Source organism: Schistocerca serialis, chromosome 4 (genome assembly GCF_023864345.2).
Source record: "Schistocerca serialis cubense isolate TAMUIC-IGC-003099 chromosome 4, iqSchSeri2.2, whole genome shotgun sequence".
In the NCBI taxonomy this organism is placed as follows: domain Eukaryota; kingdom Metazoa; phylum Arthropoda; class Insecta; order Orthoptera; family Acrididae; genus Schistocerca; species Schistocerca serialis.
In genome coordinates this window covers 400,936,836-400,954,045 of record NC_064641.1, presented here as the reverse complement: position 1 = coordinate 400,954,045, position 17,210 = coordinate 400,936,836, and positions in this window count along the sequence as shown.

Below are 17,210 nucleotides of genomic sequence, written 5' to 3'. Positions count from 1 at the left end.
GGCCGATTTCCTGGACAGCATTTGGCAGGCATCGCTCTCCACATGTCTCGCCACACGAACACGGCCGCCACCTTGCATCGGAGGACATCAGGACTCGTCTGTGAGTAACACGTTTCGCCAGGGTCGAAGATTCCAGTTGACAAAAAATGGCTCAGAGCACTTTGGGACTTAACATCTTAGGTCATCAGTCCCCTAGAACTTAGAACTACTTAAACCTAACTAACCTAAGGACATCACACACATCCATCCCCGAGGCAGGATTCGAACCTGCGACCGTAGCAGTCCCGCGTCCAGTTGACACGTGAACGGCAGAAGTGAAGGAGAGCTGTAAGATGTCGTGTCAAGCGGAATACTCGAACAGGACGTCTGGGTCGTAAGGTTCTTTCTCTTTACCTATTCATTATAGCCTGATCGGACACCGCAGCTCCAGTGGCCCTTCTGAGATCGCCATGCAGTGCTCTGGCGATATATATATATATATATATATATATATATATATATATATATATATATATATATATATATAAGCCCGGTTGAAAAAGGAGGAGGGGGAGGAGTAACACCTCGTTAAAGAACCTTGGTTCACCTGGCCCGGGTGATAGTACCTCGTGAGGGTCCCTAGCCAGGGAAACGGTGAAGACCTCAACGGCACTGAAGGCGGCGATGAAGTTCATCAGAACGGCGGAACTGGCGGAAGAGGCAGGCTTTTATATAAAAGCACCAGACTGTAGCGTCTGTTCCCACAGTGGGCGGCTGCAAAAGGCGTCTGTCCCACATGTTAGTGGCGGCCTCACTTATAATTCTAAGCTAAATGCTTGAATTTTTATCATCGAAAGGTTCAACTACCTTTCCCCAAACCTAACTTTAACCTAAGACATGATGGAAAATTTCAAAATGGAAACTACTCCAGGAAGTAACCAATCTTCCATCGCTATTCATGGAGGTGCAACTAGGCCTTTGGATTCTGGAGAGCCTAGAACATCGTGTAAGGAAGAGTCGGAGCTTCCGAGTACTTCTTCAAAGATAAGACCCAAGAAAAAACATCTACTGGGGACTCTGAATATCAACACACTTATGAAAGTTGGAAAACTAAAACACCTAACAGACGCTCTCAATCAACGCAACATACTTATATTAGCTCTTCAAGAAACAAGGTATCTGGATGAAAATGCATTTGAATCAGGTGGATACAGGATCTACAAAGGAAAACCAGCCATTAAAAATTCCAATAATACGACTATATTAGGGACCGCATTTATGGTCAAACAGCAACTTACGGAATCAATAACTAATTTTAGCTCCCCATCAGAACGAATTTCATTTCAGACGTTCAAGTCAGGCAATAAACGCTACACTATTATAAATGCACATGCACCTATTAACCAACATAACAGAACAAATGTTGACAAAGTGGAAGATTTCTGGGAAATGCTTGAACAAGAATCATCCATATTACCAAAAGAACATATAATAAAAATTTTAGTGGGAGACTTTTAATGCACAAGTTGGCAAAGAAATAAAATTTAAATCAGTAGTTGGAGATTATCCAGCACATGCAAGAACCAACAGAAATGGGGAAAGACTCATAGATTTTTGTAGACAGTTTAATCTAAAATTAATGTCGGCATGTTTCAGGAAACTTGCAAGAAAGAAAAAAACGTGGGTTTCACCTAATCCAAATCAAGGTGAATATCAGTTGGACCATGTGGCAATAACGACTCGCAACTACAAGGAAATCTTGGATGTCAGAGTGAGGAAGGGCCTAAACATAGACTCAGATCATTATCTGACAGAAATAAAGACCATGTTCCAACCAAACAAACCTCAACCAAAACCAAGAAGATTTCCAAGAGTAAACACTAAATTTCTCCTGCAAAAGCAGGACAAATTCTGTCATATACTAAACACAAGAAAAATGGATAATTGGGAAGAAATTAAAGAAACAATGATAGAGTCAGTTAAAGAAATGGGACAGCCACGAAGAATACCAAAACACAGATGGTGGAATGAGCTGTGTGATAAAGCAATTGACAATCGACTAAAGGCATGGAAAAAATGGAACAGCAATAAGAAACACGAATACTGGGAAGATTTTAAAGAAGAAAGGAAAAAGACAGCAAAAATCATCAGATCAGTGAAAATAAAATATGACAAAGACAGATTAGAAGAAATGGATTCTGATTTCAAAAGGAACAACACTAGAGACTTCTATAAGACTTTCAGAGAAGTTTTAACAGGATTCCAGTCACCAAGTTTACATTTTAAAGATAAAAATGGAAAAATGGTTTTAAGCAATAAAGAGAACTGCCAAATCTTAGCTGAATACTTTGAAAATCTATTAAATTGTCAGGAGCCTAATGACAGGTTACAATTTCAAAAACCACAACATGAAAATCCACCGTCGGAACCACCTACAGTAGAAGAAATAGAAAAGATTATCAAAGCATTGAAGAATAACAAAGCACCAGGTGAGGATGGGATGGTGGCAGAAATGTGGAAACTAGGGGGCTTATCCGCATGTCAGAAAATTCACAAAGTAATTTAAGACATTTGGACAAAAGGAATCATACCCAGTGACTGGAAACAAGCATTGATCCGCCCTCTCCATAAAAAAGGAGATAAAACAGATACCAACAACTACAGGGGCATATCCTTGTTACCAGTGACATACAAAATACTTTCTAAAGCACTTTTAAATAGAATAGAGGAACAAGCAGGACCTAATATAGGAGCTTATCAAGCAGGATTTAGAAAAGGTGGATCATGTGCAGAACAGATTCTTAATTTAAAAACAATTTTGAGAGTGAGAGCTATACAAATTAAAAATACAGTAGCTACTTTCGTAGACTTCAAGAAGGCCTACGGCTCAGTTGACAGACAAACACTATTCCAGATACTTTACGAATCAGGGATAGATGAAAACACCAGAAGACTTGTTGAACAAACGCTCACAGATACAACATCAAGAATTAAGTTTCAAGGCGAAATTTCTGAACCATTCAAAATCAAAACAGGAGTTCGACAAGGTGACGAACTGTCCCCAATTCTCTTTAACTTGGATTTAGATAAAGTAGTAAAAACATGGGAAAACACATTAAAAAACAGAGGCACAAAGGGTATAAGCATGGGCCAAGGAAAGAACAAATTTGAAGTAAAATGTTTAGCCTTTGCGGATGATATGGCATTGATAACTGAAAACCGAACAGACGCAACAGCTATGCTTGATATGTTACACGAGATTGCTGAAAAGACTGGGCTAAAAATATCCTACGAAAAAACCGAGTATATAGAACACAAACATAATACAGAAAAGTTTATGAAAACAAAGTATGGAAAAATTAAAAGAGTTGATAGATTCAAATACCTGGGGGAGTGGATCCAAGCCAATGGACTGGATAACACAACAAATATAGAAAGAATAAAAAAGTTGGAATTTGCAAATAAATTGACACAAAACTACTACAATAAGAAATCAATATCCATACAAGCAAAGATTAAACATTATAATTCAGTTTTTAGGACACAAGCAACATATGGATCAGAGTGCCTAACATTGAATAAGAAAGGCGAATTAAGAGAACTAGAAAAAAGAGAGAGAAAAATATTAAGAAAAATTCTAGGTCCTGAGAAAAACAAGGAAAACAGGTGGATTAAAAGGAGAAATGAAGACCTATACAAAAATACAGAAAAGATCACAGATACAATGAGGAAGAGACGGCTAAAATTTTATAGACATTTAAAAAGAATGGAAGAAACACGAATTACAAGAAAAATTTTTAATTACGTTAGTAAGCTGAAAAACACCGTAGGATGGATAGAAGCAGTAAAGAAAGACGCCAACAAAATAGGTGTTACAGAAGAAATAATACGTGACAGGAATAACTTTAGGCTAGTTATAGAAAACGCAAACTATGAAGAAGATGCGCCAAAACCTCGACCCAAGAGAGTGTGGACAGATGAGCAGAGACGAGCAGTTGGCGAGAAAATGAAGAAGTACTGGGAAGAACGGAAGAAAAAGAAACACCATAAGTCTTAAGTTGTATGCGGTCCATAGCTGGCCAAATTCATAATTTTATATATATATATATATATATATATATATATATATATATATATATATATATATATATATATATATATATACTACGCTGCAACGCAGAGATGGCCAGGTATCATTGTTCACGGGAGGTTGTAATGCGTCGGCGACCTTGTCCAACTCGCGTTATGTACTGACTTGTCTCCCTGTAGCGAGCCCACAGCCTATGGAAGGCACGTGGAGAGGCATTGGCACCTCCAGCAATGCGACCGGATATTCACCTTTTCTGCAGGAAATTATGTATTGTTGGCGTCCACAGCTGTAGAATTGAACAGTGATGAATAAGATCGCTTCTGATGATGATGATGGTGATGTTTAGTTTGTGGGGTGCTCAGCTGCACAGTCATCAGCGTTCGTAAAGAGTCCCAATTTTTACACAGTCCAATTTTTCTTTTACACAGTCCACTGCCACGAATGATGATGATGATGAAATCATGAGGACAATACAAACACCCAGTGCCCGGGCAGAGAAAATCCCCAACCCGTCCGGGAATCGAACCCGAGACCTCGTAATCCAGAGGCACCAACGCTAGTCACTAGACCACGAGCTGCGGACCAGCTTCTGATTCAGATAGTTTCACGGCGTTAAAATCACATCTTCAAGGATACAGATTTATAATTTATTCCAAACGATAAGGACTAGATGACTCAAATTCCTTTGTCAAATTGGACTACCGACCTCTGGACGGTTAAACAATTTATCATAACTGGGTAAAGATCGTTGGGTCATCTACTCCTTATCGATTGGAATAAATTATAAATCTGCATCACTGAAGATGTGTCTCGAATGCCATGCAACTAGTTGGATCAGAAATATTTATCGTCCAGCTGAAGCGGTGTTATTCATCTTGGTTCCCTCCTTTTAAGACCAGGTGGACCGCCCTTGCTCTTTCCACTGGATTAAGATGTCGCGCTGTGTTTGCTTGGTTGAACACATCATCCGTAACCGACAACTGCCATCTCTGTACAGCACTAAAACACACTGGGACACCGGTACTCACTTCGTCCTGAGAAGCCTCCCAACACTGTAATGCATAATACAGCCAACAGATGGAAAACGATTTTAATTGTTGCCTACATTGAAAGCGAAGAGCTCAAGCCATGCAATAAGACCACACGTACCGCCTGTATCGAAATAGATATAACATACTGGACGTTGCTACACGTCTTTTTCCACTTCTTTTGAACAGTGTAGAACAGGGATAAATATCAGGATACATCTTTCATTCTGTTGCGGAGTGTGCGCTGTCTTGCAACACCTTATGTGGAACACAACAATGACCGAAAGCTGAAGCTGACTGATACTGAAGAGGTTTGAAGTGGGTTCTGGCCAGATATCAACAGCACCCTGGTAATGTACACGGACACACATCGACAGGAATTTGAAGCATCCAACATCACCCACCCCGGACTCCATTTGACAAACCTTCATCGTATAATGGCTAATTCCAAACGAATGATTACATCATGAATTGTCTTTAAACCGTGAAATTGGTGTCGCTTTTTTTAAAAACTGTAAAGTTCGAGAATGGGAGTGTGTGATCTGGTCAGGCCAATCAATATTTACGTCGTGACCGACCAATGGAAGCGACTACATATGGGAAACGGAGGCCGAAGCCTATGGTGGCGACAGTCTCTGATGGCGGAGAGTCAGTGGTGATGTGGGGTGACATCTGTGATAAAGTAATTCGCCTTTTGTGACTTTCGTGGTCTGTTTATAAGTGAAGCTTTGTGGGAAATTCTGGTGGACAAGATGCGCACTCGATTTCCTCCTCAAAAGACCGTTATGCTTGACTTATTGCTGTTCATTCCACGTCGGGTAAAATCTGTAATTCATGGAAAAAATATCTCCTTTAGCAACACGTTCTTTCATCAAGTGTCAATCAGTGCATCTGACTTAGATAAGGATTTTTATATGAAAGTGAACTAGCTAGTCCTCGTTGTACGCACCAAAAAAGTGTTCAAATGTGTGTGATTTCTAAGGGACCAAGCTGCTGAGGTCATCGGTCCATAGACTTACGCACTACTTAAACTAACTTATGCTAAGAACAACACACACACCAATGCCTGAGGGAGAGGTCGCGCCATCGGTGACTGGCGCCTCTAAACGCGTGGCCTCTCCGCGCGGCATATGCACTAGTAACCACGATTTGTGTGATGCTATCGATGTCTCTGTGTGAATTTCGGAAGTTTTTGCTAATAACTTGCGCTGTGTGGAAAATAAACAGAAATATTTACCTGATTATCATTGTGTTTGCTAGGGTGCGTTACGAGTGAACACAGATAAATCTAACTAGCTCCTATTTATATATAACTTCTTAACACCACGTACAGCCATGGTATTACCCATAAGACAAGGTTAGCTCTGTTCTTGAATCCTGGTGTGATATATATATATATATATATATATATATATATATATATATATATATATATATATACACTCCTGGAAATTGAAATAAGAACACCGTGAATTCATTGTCCCAGGAAGGGGAAACTTTATTGACACATTCCTGGGGTCAGATACATCACACGATCACACTGACAGAACCACAGGCACATAGACACAGGCAACAGAGCATGCACAATGTCGGCACTAGTACAGTGTATATCCACCTTTCGCAGCAATGCAGGCTGCTATTCTCCCATGGAGACGATCGTAGAGATGCTGGATGTAGTCCTGTGGAACGGCTTGCCATGCCATTTCCACCTGGCGCCTCAGTTGGACCAGCGTTCGTGCTGGACGTGCAGACCGCGTGAGACGACGCTTCATCCAGTCCCAAACATGCTCAATGGGGGACAGATCCGGAGAGCTTGCTGGCCAGGGTAGTTGACTTATACCTTCTAGAGCACGTTGGGTGGCACGGGATACATGCGGACGTGCATAGTCCTGTTGGAACAGCAAGTTCCCTTGCCGGTCTAGGAATGGTAGAATGATGGGTTCGATGACGGTTTGGATGTACCGTGCACTATTCAGTGTCCCCTCGACGATCACCAGTGGTCTACGGCCAGTGTAGGAGATCGCTCCCCACACCATGATGCCGGGTGTTGGCCCTGTGTGCCTCGGTCGTATGCAGTCCTGATTGTGGCGCTCACCTGCACGGCGCCAAACACGCATACGACCATCATTGGCACCAAGGCAGAAGCGACTCTCATCGCTGAAGACGACACGTCTCCATTCGTCCCTCCATTCACGCCTGTCGCGACACCACTGGAGGCGGGCTGCACGATGTTGGGGCGTGAGCGGAAGACGGCCTAACGGTGTGCGGGACCGTAGCCCAGCTTCATGGAGACGGTTGCGAATGGTCCTCGCCGATACCCCAGGAGCAACAGTGTCCCTAATTTGCTGGGAAGTGGCGGTGCGGTCCCCTACGGCACTGCGTAGGATCCTACGGTCTTGGCGTGCATCCGTGCGTCGCTGCGGTCCGGTCCCAGGTCGACGGGCACGTGCACCTTCCGCCGACCACTGGCGACAACATCGATGTACTGTGGAGACCTCACGCCCCACGTGTTGAGCAATTCAGCGGTACGTCCACCCGGCCTCCCGCATGCCCACTATACGCCCTCGCTCAAAGTCCGTCAACTGCACATACGGTTCACGTCCACGCTGTCGCGGCATGCTACCAGTGTTAAAGACTGCGATGGAGCTCCGTATGCCACGGCAAACTGGCTGACACTGACGGCGGCGGTGCACAAATGCTGCGCAGCTAGCGCCATTCGACGGCCAACACCGCGGTTCCTGGTGTGTCCGCTGTGCCGTGCGTGTGATCATTGCTTGTACAGCCCTCTCGCAGTGTCCGGAGCAAGTATGGTGGGTCTGACACACCGGTGTCAATGTGTTCTTTTTTCCATTTCCAGGAGTGTATATATCTGATATATATTGGTGTATATATATCTGATATATACTGGTGTGACCCTTGTCTGATTACAACAGAAATCTTCTGATATGAGTGGAGTTGCAGAGTCAAAGAGATCTTGGCATTTATTTAACCACGTTCATGTTATAGTGTTAATAAAATGTTCCTAATATCTGTAGAAAATGTATCACAATAATAGTTAAATTCACCAAGGTAAACATTTTATTCTCCACAGAAACAGTGCAGTTCACAGACTTATTTTTTGTATTAGTAGGAAATAGTTTCCTCACTAGCACATAACTGTGTCTGTAGCTTCTACCAAAACGTTATCCAGTTCTCTATTGGCTTCACAACGTGACACGACGCTTTCACCGAAAGGCGCCACACATAGGATTAAAACCAGACGAGCACCCACGTAGTCTCTTCCACATAAGTGCTGTCGAAAGGAACGGTAACCTTGACCTCACTTCATTCTCTTAAATAGTGTCTCTGCCAGTTTCGCTGCACCACGACTCTTTACTCTGAAAATAATCAGATAGTACTGAAAACTTCAGAGCGTCATAGAACTCTAATATTCAGACTGAAGTGACAAATGTCACACAATGAGCCTCGTGTCCCGTATTGATCAAACTTTGTCGTGATGTTAATCACGTAACAGGTCACACCTATACTTCATATGCGAAGCATGGTAAGGAGCTTGGTGATCGAGTGGTAAGGTGCTGGATCTTAATAAAAATCATAATATTATAAACAAATTTATTTAAAAGATTTGAAAACCCAGACTGTGGAAACATATTTGACCTTTTCTTTCATAATAAAATACGTTCGATGTGGACAATAGGAAATAATAACCTTGATCAGAATGAATTTAATTTAAAAACCTCCAACCAAAAGCAATTATTAAGCTCACTATTACAAACATCAAGCTATTTTTAAAAAAGTTTACTGCAACATATACTGGTTTATAGTTCTAATTTTCGGAACCCACGTCCATGCAGGCTTTCATGTACAAGGTAAAGACCCAGTGTCAATTTGGTTTCAACAAACCACCTTTGTTTACTGCAGCGTACTCTACGGACTCCATGTAAGCACTTTTAAGTTTTTGAAGCTTTTACATCTCAAAAAATAAGCTACCTTTAACACATCAAATATGTATAATACAAATATAGTTCACACACGCGCGCACACACACACACACACACACACACACACACACACACACACACACACACACACACAAACACACATACATGCATGCATACATACATACAATAACATAACCATTCGTACTTTCAACAGCCAGAATTACCTAAAACTTGAAGAGAATCTTTAAATTATTACAGAATGGTTCATATGGATGAACCGCCAACTTTAAGATACTCTTTTTGAAATAATTTTCGGACGGCTCAGGAAATTTACAGACAAGGAACAAGAACACTGATTTACCGTTACTGCAACTTAATAGCAACAGCACTCGCACGTCACTCGAGACAGAATTGCACAGAAACTTTTAATAAATGACAACGCTTTCTTCCATGTAAGCCGCGTAGCACATATTATTGGATATTACTCTTTATTCCAAATACGACTTATACTGCGCTCCACTCTCAGAGAGCTCTTAGTAAACCACAATATAATAGATTGGAAACCAGGATGAATAGACTGGTAGGCTGCCTAGTACAAACCTAATAACTTTTTGAACGAAAGTAGTGAGGCAAACGCTCACTACTGCAACACCGACGCAATCCTCCAAAAGTAAACTAGTCAAAGACCGTAATAGGAGCCATAGCTAGACCACGTGTAACAGTGAATAGACTGTATTCACAACGGTTCCTCCCAAGGCGCACCACTGTAGAGGTAAACCCACCCTCTCTGGCCCTGACTAGCGAACCTTCTCGAGGAATAACGGTGCTTACTGCCGGCTGTCAACTGCGCTCCACACGTCGCCTGGACTAGGTCAAACATGGAAACACAGCTGAGCGTTCCTGCCGAGAACACTGCGCTCGCACTGATTGCAGACCAAAGCATTACTGGGTGTTACCACTCCAAGACAACTGTCGCCAACGAGTACTACCAGCACATTCGCGTTTCTGTACAGTATTGGTGACAAACAGCGAAGATCCACCTATTGATCAAGAGCAAATACACTCTAAGCCACAAAAAACGACGCACGACGAAGTAATTCTCCGAATGGGACGGAAATCGTTACACGTGACATACACTTACAGGCAAACAAGTGATTACAATTCCAGAAAAAATGGATGACTTACTCAAGAGAAAAACCTTCACGAACTGGGCAAGTCAATAACACATTTGTCGACCTCTGTCACTTATGTGGGCACGTTATTCGGCTCGGCATTGATTGATTAAGTTGGTAGACGTCCGCCTGACGTATATCACCCTAAATTCTGTCCAATTGGCGCGTTAGATTGCTAAAATACTGAGATCATTGGAGAGAGCCGCCCGTAACTTTCCAAACGTTCTCAGTTCGGGAGAGACGTCACGAAATTGCTGGCCAAGTTGGGGTTTGGCAAGCTCGAAGACAAGCAGTAGAAACCCTCGCCGTGTATGGGCAGGCAATATGTTTGTGGTATTGAAAGAAAAGGATGGCTTGCCATGAAGAACGACGGAACGGGTCATAGAATGTACAGCTGTACTGTAAGGCTGCACATGTGCGGATGACAACCAATGGAGTCTTGCTGTGAAATGAAATGGCACCCCGACCATCAGTCCTGGTTATCGGGCCATATGGCAGACGACAGTTAGGCTGGTATTAGACCGCTGTCCGGATCTCTCATCAACTGAGAACATTTGGAACGTTATAGGCAGGGCTCTCCAACCATCTCGGGATCCTGAAGATCGAAAGTGCCATTTGGACAGAAAATAGCACGTTATCTCACACGAGGACACCCAAGATATCTGTCAGCCAATATCAGGCAGAATAATTACTTGCGTATGGACCAGAGGTCGGCCAACGCGTTATTCACGTACTCATTTTCAGAATCTCTTTCTCTTTTTCTCTAAAATAGGTCATCCACTTTTTCTGAAATTGTAGTCATTTCTTTGTCTGTATATGTACCGGGTGATCAAAAAGTCAGTATAAATTTTAAAACTTAATAAAAAAAATTGACACACATGCTTGGAATGACATGGGGTTTTATTAGAACAAAAAAAAACAAAGTTCACAAAATGTCCGACAGATGGAGCTGGACAGCAAAAAGTCAGTGACTGCGCATGACAATCGTGTATAAAAGTAGCTGTAGCAGACGATAGACCCCATAGTGGCCGACCGAGCACAAGGCGTAATGTTGCTGAGACAGTTCAGGAAGCAATGAAGACTGTAGTGGGTTCGTCTATGCACGGCGAAGTCAGCGCTCGTGCAGTCGCACGTCGCACCGGCATTCCATACACTATTGGTTGGTTGGCACTTAGGCGTACCCTCCGATGCTATCCGTACAAAATCCATCGGCATCATGAACTGTTACCTGGCGATTTAGTGAAGCGGAGGGCATTTGCGGTGTGGGCGTTTCAAAAGATGGCGGAAGTTGACGATTGGTTGAGCAACGTGTAGTGCACCGACGAAGCTCACTTCACGCTCCGAGGGTCTGTCAACGCCCACAGCTGCAGAATTTGGGCTACCGAAAATCCTAGAACTGTCGTGGAAACTCCATTGCACGACGAGAAAGTCACGGTTTGGGTTCGGTTTACCACATGTACCGTTATCGGGCCATTTTTCTTCGAGGAAATGCGATGTTCTGGTTTTGTAACTGGTACCGTGACGGGTGAGAGGTACGCCGATATGTTACAGCCTGGCTGATAAACACCTGCTGGAATGTACGATGTTTATGCAGGCTGGCGCTCCACCCCATATTGTTAGACGCGTGAAAGATCTCTTGCGCGCGTCGTTTGGTGATGATCGTGTGCTCAGCCGCCACTTTCGTCATGGTTGGCCTCCCAGGTCCCCAGACATCAGTCCGTGCGATTATTGGCTTTGGGGTTACCTGAAGTCGCAAGTGTATCGTGATCGACCGACATCTCTAGGGATGCTGAAAGACAACATCCGACGCCATTGCCTCACCATAACTCCGGACATGCTTTACAGAGCTGTTCACAACATTGTTCCTCGACTTCAGCTATTGTTGAGGAATGATGGTGGACGTATTGAGCATTTCCTGTAAAGAATATCCCTCGGGCATTGGTGTGTGTGTTTGTCCTTAGGATAATTTAGGTTAAGTAGTTTGTAAGCTTAGGGACTGATGACCTTAGCAATTAAGTCCCATAAGATTTCACACACATTTTTGAAAGAACATCATCTATGCTTTGTCTTACTTTGCTATGCTAATTATTGCTATTCTGATCAGATGAAGCGCCATCTGTCGGACATTTTTTGAACTTTTGTATTTTTTTTGGTTCTAATAAAACCCCATGTCATTCCAAGCTCGTGTGTCAATTTGTACCTCTCTAACTACATTATTCCGTGATTTATTCAATTTTCAAATTTATACTGACTTTTTGATCACCCGGTACATCACATCTACTGATATCTACTGACTTCCGTCTATTTCCGATAACTGCTTCCTGGTGTGTTGGCTTTTTATTTTTTATTTTTTTTTTAGTTTGTCATTTTCTCACCACAAGCTCAATCGGAGAACCGCGCGCCACGAATAAATACTTACCTGTTATGTGACAACCATCTCAACAGTCATAGATATTGAGCTAGTGCTTCATGATGTGCAGTTCACTACTGGTTTCCAGTAAACATTTTGAACGCTTCATGGTGACACCCTGCTTGTAACTTTTGCCTGAATTTTAGCTGCCTTCCGTCTGTTCCCCAGAGTCATTCGAATAACCGAATGATTGTCTCGGGATGTAGTTCTTTCGAAAGACTCCGTTGCTACTCTCATTGTCACACTGTTGTCGTGCGTCCATCTTGTCACCTGTCGCGCTGCAGTCATTGCAGCGATCTCAGTGCGAGTTGTCGGTATACTTCTGATTTGACCTTAATTCCCAAGATTAGATCTGTCTCAAAACCCAAAAACGACCAAGAAAGGCACATGCAAGCTGTCGGAGCATAGTGTGTTGCAATCTGTACCTGAAAAGTTTCAGTAACGCTATACACACCACAATGCCACCAGGTAGGGGAAAGGACTGTACCTTGAGGATAGTGTAGCTATGAACACACGATGTTTCCTGGTCGATGTTTGTCTGGTAATCGACCTAAGAATCACGTTAAGGAAGGCTCCCTAGAGACCTCCATAAGCAGTTTCCGAGATTTTCTACTGTTCTTGTTATTGTGAGGTCCTATTTTGTGCAGCGTTTCTATATATGTTGAGTTCTACGCATTTATATGCTGCATAGTATATTGAAGCTATTTGAAAGATATTGTTAAATCTGAAGTTACAGAAGTTTGGGGTTAGTAAAATTCTACATTTAATTCAAAACTAGTTGTATAACGTGATGGCGCTTAAACCGTATTTCATCGGCCGTTCACCATTTTTTATCTTGACATGAAAAAGGTCTTCTTCTGCCACGCAACACGAATACTTGAAATGAATTCAGTTTCTTTACTGCCTAAACAATTTTCTCCGTCTTCAAACTGGAAATTTGTGTTAGTTGCCAGAAACTTCTACATCAAAATGTTTTCAACTGTAAGTTCAGATGTGTGTGAAATCTTATGGGACTTAACTGCTAAGGTCATCAGTCCCTAAGCTTACACACTACTTAATCTAAATTATCCTAAGGACAGACACACACACCCATGCCAGAGGGAGGACTCGAACCTCTGCCGTGACCAGCCGCACAGCCCAGGACTGCAGAGCCCATAGACCGCTCGGCTAATCCCGCGCGGCTAACTGTAGGTGATTTTTTATAATATTCCTACTTATTCTAATTTCGCTTAGCGATTGTTGGTGGGTATTAGAGAAATCATATGACAGACATACTATAGCTACAGTACTGACAAGATTGTCACTATTGCAACATTTTTGAGTTTCAATAAATACTTGTTCCTAGGTACGCTCTACCTTGAAAATATTTTTCATGTATGAAAAAGCCTTACTTTTCCAGAGAAATACTTGTAATTAAAAAAAAGCCGCAGTACACAAACAGTGAATGCTTTCAACTGAAAATGAAGTGCGAAAATATATCAAACTTCCACCTATACCTACATCTACATCTACGTCATTACTCTGCAATTTCACAATAAAGTGCCTGGCACTGGGTTCAATGAACGACTTTCAAGCTGTCCCTCTACCGTTCCACATTCGAACGGCACGCGGGAAACACGAGCACTTAAATTTTTGTGTGCGAGCCCTGATTTCTCTTATTTTATCGTGATGACCATTTCCCCCTATGTTTGTGGGTGCCAACAGAATGTTTTCGCAGTCGGAGGAGAAAACTGATGATTGAAATTTCGTGAGAAGATCCCGTCGCAACGAGAAACGCCTTTGTTTTAATGATTGCCACTCCAATTCACGTATCATGTCTGTGACACTATCTCCCCTATTTCGCGATAATAGTTAACGAGCTGCACTTCTTTGTACCTTTTCCATGTCATTCGTCAGTCCCACCTTGTAACCAGTCTCTTTAGTAGACCTGTTATCCACCTTCTAAATGTTCTGCCAGTGAATCGCAGTTTTTGGATTGTTCTACTCGCAATATTATCTATGTGATCGTTCCAATTTAGGTTATTTGTAATTGTAATCCCTAAGTATTTAGCTAAATTTACAGCCATCAGATTTGTGTGACTAATAGCGTAAACGAAATTTAGCTGATTTCTTTTTGTACTTATGTGAACAACTTCACACATTTCTTTATTCAGGGTCAATTGCTACTTTTCGCACCATGCAGATATCTTATTTAAATCATTTGGCAAGTCGTTTTGATTATCTGATGACTTTACAAGACGGTAAATGACAGCATCATCTGCAAACAATCTAAGACGGCTACTCAGATTGTCTCCTATGTTGTTAATATAGATCAGGAAAGATAGAGGGCCTATAATACTTCCTGGGGGAACACCGGATATTACTTCTGTTTTACTCGATGACTTTCTGTCTATTACTACAAACTGTGACCTTTCTGACAGGAAATCACGAATTCAGTCGCACAACTGATGCGATACTTCGTAGGTACGCAGTTTGGTTAGAAGACGCTTGTGAGGAAAGGTGTCCAAAGCCTTCTGGAAATATAAAAATATGGCATCAATTTGACATCCCTATGACGATAGCTCTCATTACTTCATGAGGATAAAGAGATAGTTGTGTTTTACAAGTACGACATTTTCTGAATCCGTGCTGACTATGTGTCAATAAATCATTTCTTCGAGGTACTTCATAATGTTCGAATACAGTATATGTTCCAAAACCCTACTGCAAATCGACGTTAGTGATATAGGCCTGTAATTCAGTGGATTACTCCTACTTCCCTTTTTGGGTACTGGCGTGACTTGAGCAATTTTCCAGTCATTAGGTACGGATCTTTCTGTGAGCGAGTAGTTGTATATAATTGCTAAATATGGAACTATTTTATTAGCATACTCTGAGATGATCCTGGACCGGAGGCCTTGCCTTTATTAAGTGATTTAAGCTGCTATGTTACACCGGGGAAATCTATTTGTATGTATTTTCAGCTTGGCAGTTGTTCTTGTGTGGAATTCAGGAATATTTTATTCGTCTTCTTTGGCGAAGGAGTTTCGGAAAACCATGTTTAATAACTCTGCTTTATTTATGACCAGAATCTCTTTGGGTTTTCTGCCAGATTTCGAGACAGTATTTCGTTGTAGAAATTATTAAAAGCATCTCGCATTAATGTACGTGCTATACTTCGAGCTTCTGTAAAACTTTGCAATCTAGGGGATTTTGCGTTCTTTTGAATTTAGCATGCTTTTTTCGTAGCTTCTGCAACAACGATCTGACCCGTTTTGCGTACCATGGGGGATCAGTACAATCACTTATTAATTTATTTGGTATATATCTCTCAATTGCTGTCGATACTATCTCTTTAAAAACATTCCATAACTTTTTTATCCTTACATGATCAGATCGGAAGGAGTGAAGACTATCTCTTAAAAAGGCATTAAGAGCATTTTTTTCTGCTTTTTAAATAGATTATTAGCAGCGGGAAATCGAAGTGCTCTCTCACTGATGGTCTAACTGACACTGAGCTGTTCTAACCGAACAAACAAAAGCCTGTACTATGATACGAGGGTCGATACAGCAATGGAGGTACTATACACTACACTGTTATTGAAAAAAAAGGGTTGTGCCTAGTACGCACTCAAACACGCAAGAATTTACAAAAATAAACTACTAACTACACAGATAACTGAAACTAAGTCGTTCCTGTTTGAAGCTCGTAAAAATATGTAACAAACGAATGGTGTACTCGCCCTATTAGTAGCGGAAACCTTGCCTATAGGCCCACACCAATGTATTACGGTCGACCAATAAATGTTGTCATTCTTTCATCAGGAGCCACTGGCGGCGTGTTTACACTGATGTTAGGAAGACTGCTGAGGCATAGTGGAGGATGGATCTCGTGCAGTTAAGAGTTAGTAGGATGGAGCACCTACAGCGATGCTGTGCCATGCAGCGAAAGAAGTAAGTGCTGATTTCATTTATTTTGGTTTCGAGCCTGTTGTGTTGCCCCTTTTCCTGTTTTTTGCCTGAATCGTTTTTTTGTAATTTTGCATATATTATTCTCTAGATTAAACTATAATCGTGGCGAAGGAACTTTCGGCCACTGAGGTCATCAATTACAGATAGAGATAAATAAGCTCAGAGTGGCGGAGAGAAACCAGTCACGCCCCATCTCACACAACTTCGATGTCACTGTTGCTGGATAGGTTACCCCATTTTCAGGGAAACTAGGGTATCTTGTTTGACAATTTGGCTTCAGCCACCAAATTTGGGGGGGGGGGGAGGGGGGGAGTAGGAATCCTTTATTACGTGTTGCTGGACTGAATAATGGGAGACGCTGGAATACATACTATGTGTAAAGAGGATCTAAGGGAAGCTAGAACGTTTGAGATTTTTAGGAAGGGTTAATAGAGACATATCAGAAGAAGAACACTGTGAGACATTGTCGGGAACAGCTTACTAAGATATTTCGTAAGTAGAATGAATCCAGAGAAAGTTTCGCCGGCCTTATTCACAAAATCAGTGTAGTTGCCTATGAGATTATGGATGATGATAGGGGTAACTAGGCAATTTTGCGGGGGCTTTTGACGCATTGAAACCGGAAATGTCAAGAAAGAT